General features: G+C 42.0%; 1 protein-coding gene across 3 annotated transcripts in view; it reads left to right on the top strand.

Annotated features, from left to right (window-relative positions):
- Nucleotides 1-1900: 1900 nt before the first annotated feature.
- The window catches only part of GLCE (glucuronic acid epimerase), a 112751-nt gene continuing 103041 nt past the window's right edge, over nt 1901-11610 (top strand). For 2 of the 3 annotated variants that reach the window (XM_045899789.3, XM_045899790.3), the window contains exon 1: nt 1902-2100. The gene's annotated coding sequence lies outside the window, so the exon portion shown is untranslated. Of the gene's footprint in view, nt 2101-11610 lie in introns of all 3 variants that reach the window. The other variant, XM_054513451.2, reaches the window with a different exon arrangement.

Below are 11610 nucleotides of genomic sequence, written 5' to 3'. Positions count from 1 at the left end.
TTAGTTTGTTTTATAACTTTTACATATTTATACATTTAACTGTGGGCTTCTACACGTAGCCTTTTTGTGGACCTTACAAATGTCAGCGTTGGTTCTGGCTCCCCATTTAATACAGAACCAAGTTGAATCAGCTTGGCTTGGTTTGGAAGGCCTTTTAATATTGAGTCCTCTCTAATCTTACCTCCCACGGCTGTTCTGCAGGAATCTTCCATCAACCAAACTGGTCGACCCATAGCCAGGCTTGGCCCATGTCCTTTCCTCTAGGCTCGGTTCACACTATTTTTCTCTGAAAGGCCTCCATTTCTGTCCTGCATTTGTATGGGCCACGCTACTCTTTTAAGACTCAGCCTTATAGTCACATGTCACATTCCACGGGCCTCTTCTAACAGCTCTTGTCTGAGCCACTTATTGGCATTCAAAGTGTGCAACTATGTGTGGTCATTTTTCTTATTATGGACAAGATATGGCTATAAGATAAGGAAACACCAATACATAATCATTTTTGGACCAGGAAAGGGGACCCCCCCCCAAATCAGAGGAGTAGCTAAGGAATGAGAAGAATGTAGTTAGGCAGTCACCAAAGGAGGAGATGGCCAGCATTGTCAAAAGCTGTAGAGAGGTCACTGGGAAAGATGTCCAAAAATAGAATATTTGCCCATTAGGAAAGAGGTCTTTGTGACCATTGAGAGAAGAGCAGACTGTGTGAGTGAAAGCAACATTGTAGTGGGAAAAATGAGATGAGAAAGTGGAGACAGCAAACATACTTTAATGTCTCTCAAGAAAATGTGGTTCTGAGAAGAGATAGAGTAGCTTTAGAGGGTGGAAGAGGTAGGGTGGTTTTGTTCTGTTCAAAGGTTGGAGGAGACTGAGTGTGTTTGTAGGAGAAAAGAGCCAGATTAGAGGGAAAATTGATAATGGGGAAAGATAATGGGGATTCAACAAAATCCGGGAATGGCTGAGATCCAGTGCACAGGTGCAGGGGTTAACCTTGATGAAGAGAAAGGGCGCTTCTTGCTGTGGGTAAGGGAGGGAGGGCGGGAAGATGAATGAAGGCTACAGGATAGGCATAATAATGGAGTGATTGGGCTTACTGGTGAAGAGATTGGCTGTCATTGTAGAGAAAAGGCTAAGAAAGCCCGAATTTTCTGGGGGCGGGTCCAGATTTCAAATATTCAAATATCACAATCTTCATTCATTCCTTTCACATTTATTCAGTGCCCTGCGTGTACCAGACACTGGGGTCTATTTACAGTGATGCGACTTTTCATGCAATTTTGGAATTTGTTATACTGGGACTCAAGTGAGATTTACTTTTTACTCTTCTAGAAGGCTTTAAGTAGAAATAAATGCACGAATCAGAAGAGAGTCCCTTGTCAGACCAGCTGTCCTGACTTGGGGTTTGGAAAACACGGGCATCTCAACAATGGCGCCCTGTTTGAGGCTGAGAGGGATGAGAGGCGAGATGGGGGGAAGGTTTACACCCGGGTAACCCCAGGAGGGTGCGCCTTCAACCAGGAAGGTGCGAACCTTCTGTGCACTTCGGGCCGCGCTGTAACCGAGGGTAACGGCGCCTCAGCCCACACCAGTGTGAAGACCCGCTTCTTCCCTGAGCCAGGTGTGTCTACGGAGGCTGACCAGAACCCGACAGACACAAGCCCAGCCTCCCCACCCGAGACACCTTGCCGCGATCCGCCACCGCCTCTGACTATTTAAGGTCACTGCTACTTCTGCCCCTAGTTAATTGTGAGGGGCGGGGGAGGGGAGAAGCGGTGGGCGGGACGAATCACCTTTTCTATTTTACAACTGGTCTCAATGGGCTCCGAGTCCCGCCTCCTGCGCAGCCGCCGACAGGCTCTCCGGGCTGTCACTCGAGCCTCCGCGGCCGCCCCTTGCCGTGGCTGGGATCTCGCGGGAAGAGCGGCGGGCACGGCTGTAGCTCGGTCTCCCGGCTGCGCGCGAAGCGGGAGGGCTCTCTTCACACAAGCGCTTCCTCGCGGAGAGGTTGGAGCTGCCGCAGTCGCAGGCCTGGGCCGCCCCTTCCCTGCCGCCGCCTTCTTTTCCTCAGGGCTCCTCGGTCCGCTCGCCCTCCGGCGCTCCCAGGTAAGTAAGCCTAGAGCGCGTCCCGGCTGCGGACCGGTCGGGGAGCCGGGACTCGGAGCAGCCGGGGCGGGCTGGCTCCCGACGGGGGCGGCTCCGCGGGCTGCGCGGCGCTGCCTGGTGGGCGCGAGGCTTGGTGGGGCTCGGGAGTGCGGGGGGCAGGAGGCGGCGGGGTGGGACCCGAGTGCGGGCGCCCAGGGGCGGTGTGGCGGGTGCCGGGGCTCCTGAGGCGAGGGGGCGGTTTACTGGGGCTCTTCCAGCTTGGCGTGGGGGCGGGTGGGGGCGCACAGGGTCCCACTTCAGGGTCAAGGGAGATTTGTCAGGGTCCTGGGGTTCCTCGAGGAGACGTAGCGGGGTTCCGGAACAAGGGGTCCTCTTACCGTGGCCGCAGGCTCTTTGGGGGCAGAGAATTCAGTTTAGCAGGTCCTGAATCTCTGAAGGGGCAGATCATTGGGGTGTTGGGGGTCCTTTGAGCGGGAGTGTTTCGCATCCCTGGGTGACAAAGCAGCGTATTAGGGTTCGGGGAAGGGGGCTCTGTTTATCCGGGTCTCCGGGCGAGAGGGCGATGTGTCTGCGCCCTGCAGGGGCCGGGCCGCCTTGGTGGGCTGCTGGGGGCGGAAGGGTGTTCGGCGGAGACCGGCGTCTTTACTGGGGTTTCTGCTTTGCCCAGAGGGGGGCGGTAACTTGGCATGGTCTCCAGTCTTTAAGGGGGCGACAGGGCGAGTTGGCGGGTCTCCGGCAGATCTCGAATGGAGGGCGCGGCTCAGCAGGCACTACTGGGTCGGCTCGGGGCAGGAGGGGGCTCTAGGGGCATCCGGAGCCAGCCCAGTAGACAGCCTGTGGCTGGTCAGCATCCTGGAACAGGTCTCTTTCTACGTGAGATTTATTCGGTGCTCAGTGAGAGCATTGATCCGCGTTGTTTCTTAGTTGGAGAAATCTTGGGGTGGTTCTGCAGTTTTCTTTTCCCTGCTCCGGGATCCCTGTGGGGGCTTGCTGGTCTCGCTGCTCTGGGAGCGAGAGAGTGGCAGCACCTTAGGTGGGTATATAGACTCTAGGTTCTTTGGGAGGCGAGTGTCCTAAGGTTAAGCGTGCCAGCCGCTGAAGGTAGGGAAGGCTGTGTGGTTTTGGCTTCGCTTTCCTAGGTAGTCTGCTTTGCTGATCCTGCATTATTAGATCTGTCCTGAAGTCTTGCCTGAGTGTTGGGCAGAGTCAAGTAGTGATGGGAGGTGTGTTCGGGCTTCTCTGTCCTTTGAAAAACGTTCGTGGAGAGGGATAACGTGAAGTTCAGTCTCCAAATAATGTATCGGAATTTGAGGTCCCAAAGCTAGAGCTCTGCAGCAGCGTCATTTGAGACCCGTAAGGGTGACTAGCAGCTCTTTTAGAGAATCCTGCTAAACAGTTTTTTTTGGTAAAGGTTGAGTTAGTCTTGACTCTAATGCAGAGTTCTTGGTAACTAGCCCAGACTTTGGTGAAATTTAAATAAAATGACCCGTATATATGGTTTTTAAAAAGATGTATGGCTTGGGAAGTCTGCATTTGCTTGACAAGTCTTCGGGTTAGATAGCTACTTCATCAGAGAGGCCTGTAAATGAAGTCTGATGTGGCAGGCAGTGGAGCCCATATTAACAGTAATTCTGTCATTTTGGGTAAACACACATTTGACTATGCCAAAGCAAAGAATTTTGCCTGCCTTAGTCATTTTCTTAGTAACAGTTTTTTAAGATTGAGATGTCTTTTTATCTTAGAACCAGAAAGATTAGGGTTAATGTACTTAATCCTTGAGTATTGCAATCATTAAAAAAAAATGCAAGGGGATCCTGCATAGCAATATTTAACCCATTGAGGAGCTTAAGTTTTTTTTTTTTTTCGTTTTTGTCTGATTGACTTTCAAATTGATCAAAATTTCAAAATTGATCAATTGAGCAGATATTTGGTTAGAACTACAGCCAAAAAACCCTAAACAGACCTTTGTTTTCCTCACTATTTTTGAAAGACAAATGATAAATTAAGCAAATTTCAGTAACTTTTTAAAAAAGCAGCTTTCATGATTTCTAAGTAAACATATTGATCAGTCAGCAAATATTTTATTATCTGGTAGGTGTCACAGCACTGGAGGTACAGTGATTCCAGCTCACATGTAACCTATATCGAGAGAAAGCAAATAAAATAAATACATAAAATAATTGAGATGCTGATAATGAAGAAACAGGGTACTTGGGGTTCAGCTCACTTTTTTTTTTTATAACCCCTGAATAATAATATAATTGATGTCTGTTGTGATAACTGGAAACCAAATCAGGTAATGCTCTACCTTCTGAATTATTAAAGATTGAATTATGATCAGTACAGTTTGGGTGTTAAATATATATTGACTCTGAGGATTAGCACCTTTTGTTATATAAGCATTAAAAAGTCTATAAGGATACACATCAAACTTCCGAGTATTTGGGGGATTCTTTAAGAGAGGGTTGTAGAGGCATGGAAGAGCGCTATTAATTTTATGCTTTTATATTATTTGAATCTATTTCCGTGAGTGGATGTAAGTGCAAATTAGAGAAGTCTAAAAATTAAAACATTTTGGTCACTATGCAAATTTGTGAAATGTACAGTATTTATAAGGCATTTTGTCAGTGTTGCCACTTCCACTGTGTGTACTAATGAAGGAAAAAATGTATTTCAAGAATCTAATATTATAGGGGGTGGGGAGCACAACAGAATAAGAATACTGAGACCTAAGTAAAATGTTTAAACATGTTAAAGATGTTGGATGTTTAATTATATAAAGATAAATTAATCTAAGGCCTTTCCTTTTTCAAATTTAATTATTTCCAAGTTTGAGAAGGGAAGTTTTTCAACTCCTTAGACAAGAATACCTTTTGTCTCTGTGTTGGGGGTGGAGGTGTTCTTATTGATACACAGATTTCAGGAAGAGATTTCTTTTTGTCAGATGTATGGATACATCTACTAGATTTGTTTTTCTTCTGAGGCGTATGAAACATAAAAATAATTTTATGGTTCGTTATTACTATAGTTTAGTTTTACTGTTTATATTTCATTATTACTATAACGAAAATGGTACTACCAGAGTGTGTTTTGGATTATCATTCAAAATTCTAGAATTATACACATGATGTACTACAGCAATTTCTAGAAAGGAAATCATAAGACATGGATTCCAGTCTTCACTGTCCTACTAACATATGGCCTTGGGTAATTTCTTAGACTCTTAGGGCCTCAGTTTCCATATATATAAAATTAAAGAGAAGTCCCTGTCAGTAATCAGTGTAAGCTCCGATTCCAAGGATTCTATTGCATTTTGATGTTGCATGTCAGCAGTATTATGTCTACAAAAAGGGATAGTTATCTGAAGAGTAGCTGGTTCTCAGGATACAACTAGTTCCATGTAATTTTCATTTATGATACCTAATTTTAGAAACCTCTTCCTTTTTAAGATATATAGGAAATATTTAATTCCACAATATACATTCATGAAGATAAATGATTTTCTTTTGATGATTTAACTTTATTTGTTTTAAGCATTATTATTTTCATTTCTGATTTCTGGTTGAGTATGTGATGATGTAATGTCCTTATTTAACTTTGGGTTGTAGAATGAGGTTACTAGTGGTTGACTCCCTTTAATCCATCCTTTACACTCCTGCCAAGGTGACTTTTCTAAAATGCAAATCTATTCAAAGCTTCTTTCTTAAAATCCATACTTCTCCTTTACCTACAGTACATATTTAGTTCTAACTCTTTATCATTACAAGGCCCTTCATCATCTGGCTCATCTCCTGCATTTCCCCCACCGTAAATCTGAAGCTCCAACTGTACTAATCCAGTTAATTCACTGAAAGAGTCATACTGTTTCCTGACTCAGACAGAGCCTTCTCATATATTCTCCCCACTGCTTAGAATGCCTTTCTTTCTCCTGTCTTGCTGACAAAGTCTACTGAGTTTTCAAGATACAAAAAAAAGCACCGTCTGCTTTTTAAGTCTTCTGTATCCTCTGGTCCTCCCTCTTCCTTATCCCACTGGGTTATTCACTCTCTCTGTCTTGTTCATTCATTCTCTTATGTTTGCTAGTATGCTGTAATTATTTATTTCTGTCACTGACTCCTCCTTGACTCAAAACTAGGTTTATATTTGTCTTACTACTTTTTGAACCTCGATGCTTATTTTACACAGTTGGGTCTTATTACAGGTTTGAACCCTCAATGCCAAGATTGATATCTTCATAATGTTCGAGTTAAGCCCAAATCTCAGTCTTGTCCTATTTTTCTAAAATTTTGGGCTTTCTCTTATTAATAGAATATGATACTTTAACCTTACACCTGTGACCACAAACTGATATTAGATCTATAGTTCTGGGTTTTTTTTTAAGATTTTATTTATTTATTTATTTGACAGAGCAAGAGAGCAGGGGGAGCAGGAGAAGGAGAGGGGAGAAGCAGGCTCCCCGCTGAGCAGGGAGCCCGATGCCGGGCTTGATCCCAGGACCGTGGGATCATGACCTGAGCTGAAGGCAGACGCTTAACCATCTGAGCCACCCAGGTCTATAGTTCTTATCCTCATTATTTAAGAAGTAAGACTCCCCAGCACTATAGGAGTTAAGGGTTACTCTGTTAAACTTGCAGATTTTGAGACAACAACTAGTTCCTATAACCAAAATTGCTAGTAGAGTTATAAAGTAATTTGGGTATTTGAGATCTTGGATATCAGTGATTGGTAGATATTTTACCTTGGCTGCTTTTTGTATGGGACATGATTGTTGCCAACCTGTGTATGTCTTTATATTGTCTGTTTATTGGCTGACGATTTAATAACTTGCTCAGGGTCATTATCTACTAAGCAACAGGCTATAACTAGATTCAGGTCTGTTGTACTCTTGGTTCTGTGCTTTTCCAAATACTATACTGTTTTCTGAATATGACTGCTTATTCAGTGTATTAAAATTGTTAATAGATATTTTATTCATTTTACAAATTGAAGAAGTTAGGTTGTAATGTTTATTCATTCAGTTTTTTCAAAAAAGTTGAGAATTTGAGATTGTTTGGACGGAGATCATTTAATCCAACTCTATTTTAGCATGTGAGGGAGCTGACACATGCAAGAGTCATTGAATGACTTGCTCAAGATCATGTGGCTAATTGGTTAAGATTTTCTTTGTTAAGCTAGTTATGCACATTGGTATTATAAAACCATTATTTGAAAGGAATACCAGGTACCTGGTCCTGCCCGCCCCTCAACGGGGAAAAAAAAAAAAAGAAAAGCCTGGAGTGGCTTTTAGAAAAGTGATGTTGAGGATCTCAGAGTCTTAAGGACATGGCTCAGAGAAAATCCAGACTTTGGATCATGACACATGGAGACGCCTCAGTGCCTTTACTCACATAGTTCCCTCGTCTTGGTTTCTTTCCTTCCTTTTTTTCTTTTTAAAAAATCTATCCACAGTTACCTAATCTTATGCCTGAGGAAGTTGTTATTAGCATCAGCCTTACCCGTAACCACTTAAGTGCTATCCATAAGCCAACTAATAGAGATACAAAAAGGCATAAAATCTAGTCACTGTCCTGAAGAGGCTTGGTTTATTTGGGAGTGGGAGTCAGTGTTTATTTAATTGCAAGGTAATATGTAAAGATGCCATGAGTGGTACAGCTATAGGAACTCAGAAGATTAGATAAGGGTGGACTGAGCTAGTGGTTACAGAAGTTTCTGTGTAGAAAAGATTTGACTTAAGTTAATCTTTTTTTTTTTTTTTACGATTTTTATTTTTAAGTAATCTCTATACCCAAGGTGAGGCTTGAACTTACAACCCCAAGATCAAGAGTCAAGAGCTGTACTGACTGAGCCAGCCAGGCATCCCAATTTAAGTTAAAAAAAAAAAAAAAAAAATTTTTTTTTTTTTTTAGAGAAAGCACGAGGGGTGGGGGAGAGGGGCAGAGGGAGAGAGAGCATTTTAAGTAGGCTTCATGCTGGACATGGAGCATGACACAGGACTCAATCGCATGACTGAGATCTTGACCTGAGCAGAAATCAGGAGTCACATGTTTAACTGACTGAGCCACCGAGGTGCCCCTAAGTTAATCTTTAAATAAGGAGTTGGAGTAAAACTCTTAATTAAACTCATTGAAACTCTGGCTATTTTATTTTGTTTTGCTCACTTCCCTATAGTCACAGTAGCCTTCTCTCTGCTTCAGAAGACCTGGAGCATGTTCTTCCACACATACATGTCTCCCTCCCTTACTTCCTTCAAGTCTTAATTAAAATATTACCCCTTCTATGAGGCCTTTACTGGCCCTGTTGTTTAGAATCATAGCAGCCCTTCCACCCATACTCTTCCTATTTCTCTTCCCTGCTTTGTTTCTTTATTTTGTTCTTTCAGCTATCCAACATACTCTATATTGTCTTTCCACTCCTAGTATAATATAAGATCCATGAGGGCAGGGATTTTTACCCATTTTATTCAGTCCTATATACCTGCACCCAGAACAGTACCTATTACAGAGTAGGTGCTCAAATTTTTGTTGAATAAAACAATTGAACTTTAAAGCAGGAATTTGGAAATTATTTGATTTAACGTTTCCTCCTTCCTTTTTTCCTTTCTTCCTTTTTTCCTGGCTGGCTTAGAGGAATAGGAACTTTCTCTTTCATTTTCTAAAAAATTTATGGGACTTCAAAAATATCCTATATCGTAAAGTGCAGAAATTATAAACTGCTCAATGTATTTCTACATGTGTAAACATGTAGTCACCAACCAGATCAAGATCTAGAACACTTCTAGGATCTTAGAAACCTTCCTCATGTTCTCTCCTAGTCAGTATTTCCCCGGAGTCAGTATTTCCCCAAAGTAACCACTCTTCAGACTTCTGTTGCAACAGATTGGTTTTATTTTCTTAAACTTCTGACAAATGGAATCAACCTGGGTTCCTTTGCTCAGCATTGTGTCTGTAAGATTCATCCATATTTTTTTAAGGTAACAGTAATTCATTCTTTTTCATTGTAGTGTAGTATTCCATTGTTTGAGTACATATGTTTTTCTGTTCTGTTGATACATTGGGCCATTTCCAGTTTTAACTCTTAGGAACAAAGCTGCTGTGAACAACTTTGTACCTGTCTTTTGGTGCACATAAAGATTACTTTCTTGGGGTACCTGGTGGCTCAATCAGTTGAGCATCCAACCCTTGATTTTGGCTCAGATCATGATCCCAGGGTTCTGGGATTGAGTTCTGCATCAGGCTTGCCCAGAGGGGAGTCTGCTTCTCCCTATGCCCCTCCCCCCACTTGTTTGTTTTTTTCTCTCTCTCAAAAATAAATAAGATCTTAAACAAGATTAATTTCTTGGTTAAATAACTAGGAGTTAACTTCATCTCCACATATATATATAGAGAGAGAGACACAATTCTTTTTTTTTTTTTTTTAAAGATTTTATTTGTTTATCTGAGACAGAGAGAATGAGAGAGACAGAGAGCACATGAGAGGGGGAAGGGTCAGAGGGAGAAGCAGGCTCCTCGCCGAGCAGGGAGCCTGATGTGGGACTCGATCCAGGGACTCCAGGATCATGACCTGAGCCGAAGGCAGTCGCTTAACCAACTGAGCCACCCAGGCGCCTGAGAGACACAATTCTTAATACCACATGGTTTTTAGCACATGCTAGATGATCATTAAATGATTGAAGATAAATTAGTAATTAATCATGTACTGTGAGATTATCTCAAACTTATTAAAAATGTTGGAGAACTGTTTCCTTTTTTTTAAGATTTTATTTATTTATTTGAGATAGGGTGAGAGTGAGCATAAGCAGGGGAGGGGCAGTGGGAAAAGCAGACTCCCTGTTGATCCCAGGACCCTGGGACAACAACCTGAGCCGAAGGCAGCCTCTCAACTGAGTGAGCCACCCAGGTGTCCCTGGAGAACCGTTTCTAGTCCATACTTTTTTCTTTTATCTGACATAAAGTATGGCTTTATCCAGGCTTTACACATTTCTCTTTCATCTGGGATTGCCTTTTTTTTTTTTTTAAAGCCATATTCCTCATTATTTGCTCTCCCTCCTCTAGAAAATGGGAGAAATATGCGCAGGAAAGAGAAAGTTCAAATTAATTTCAAGATGTGAATTTCAGAACTGGTTGGCTATTTTTCTTTAATTTTTCAACAATAAAAGTCATTTTTTTCTGACATTTGGTTCTACTGTACATTATATTTTTTCTAACATTCTATACACTTTGAAATCAGTTATACCAATACATTCATAACACAGGTGGAGAAGCTGTGAATCTGTTTTTTATTTTTGTCATGTGTTAGTGATGTTTTGGGGTATGTCAAGCAAAGGCTTTCTTTGATGGCCTTAAGTAATTCTAGAAATGGCTTTAGTTGGTGAAGAATGCAAATGAGAGCTACAATAATAGAAGAAATCTTGAGTAATATTTTTCTAATTCTGGGGAAGTTTACAGTTTTCTTTTGAAGTGATTTCTAAGCTAAGACTTGAAAGATGAGTAGGAAACAAGGTGGATAGGACACCTCAGAGGGAATGAGGTAAAAGAACACTGTAGGTAGGCAACTACATTTGCAGAGAGAGAGCAGGGCAGATTTGGGGATCTGCAGGCAATTCAGGAAGGCTGGAGCAGTGGTTTTCAAGCTATAATGTGCATATGAATCTCCTGGTAGGAGTGGGGCTCATGAATTTGGAGTTCTAACATGCTTACAGATGATGGAAATGTTGCTGGTTCAAGGATCACACTTTCTTGCAAACTACTGGGTTCAGGTGTAGAAAGCAAGTGAGAAGGAGTAGCGAGTAAAAGCAAGGACCATCCATGAGTCTTTTTTTTTTTTTTGCCAGGGCATTATTCTTTATTATTATTATTATTATTATTATTTTTAAGATTTTATTTATCTGACAGAGAGAGACACAGAGAGAAAGGGAACACAAGCAGGGGGAGTGGGAGAGGGAGAAGCAGGCTTCCGGCTGAGCGGGGAGCCAGATGTGGGGCTCGATCCCAGGACCCTGGGACCATGACCTGAGCCAAAGGCAGACACTTAACTACTGAGCCACCCAGGCGCCCACCAGGGCATTATTCTTTAATAACAGCAATATGAAAACACAGTTGAGTCTTATAACCAACGGAAGGAATTTGGGCTTAAGGCATTGGTAACCCACTGAAGGGTGCCAAGAGTAATAGTGAACTTGTGATTTAAGTGGGCACTAGTGGTGGAAATAATCTTTAGGGGTATGCTCCAGCTACATTTGAAACATACAGATTAATGTCTGAGAAATGATAATTTACTTATTCAATAACTATTGTTTTTCCCAGTAGCAGAATCAGTGCATTTAAAGGATAAGCTTGGTTATATTTATTAATTTAGATGTTATATGTTAGTTTAAGCAGTTCTTTCTTCCAGGGATATTATTTATCCTAATAAGTATTCTTATAATTTTATCTTATGATTACATTATTAACCCTGTCTGATGGGATAATTTTTTTTCCATTTGTGTACTGATATAGTAGTCTGAGGTTTTCT

The sequence above is a fragment of the Mirounga angustirostris genome, unplaced genomic scaffold, assembly GCF_029215605.1.
Source record: "Mirounga angustirostris isolate CCGP_5_RB_7025 unplaced genomic scaffold, mMirAng1.0.hap1 SCAF_9, whole genome shotgun sequence".
Classification (NCBI taxonomy): Eukaryota; Metazoa; Chordata; class Mammalia; order Carnivora; family Phocidae; genus Mirounga; species Mirounga angustirostris.
This window is presented reverse-complemented; position numbering and strand designations above follow the sequence as displayed.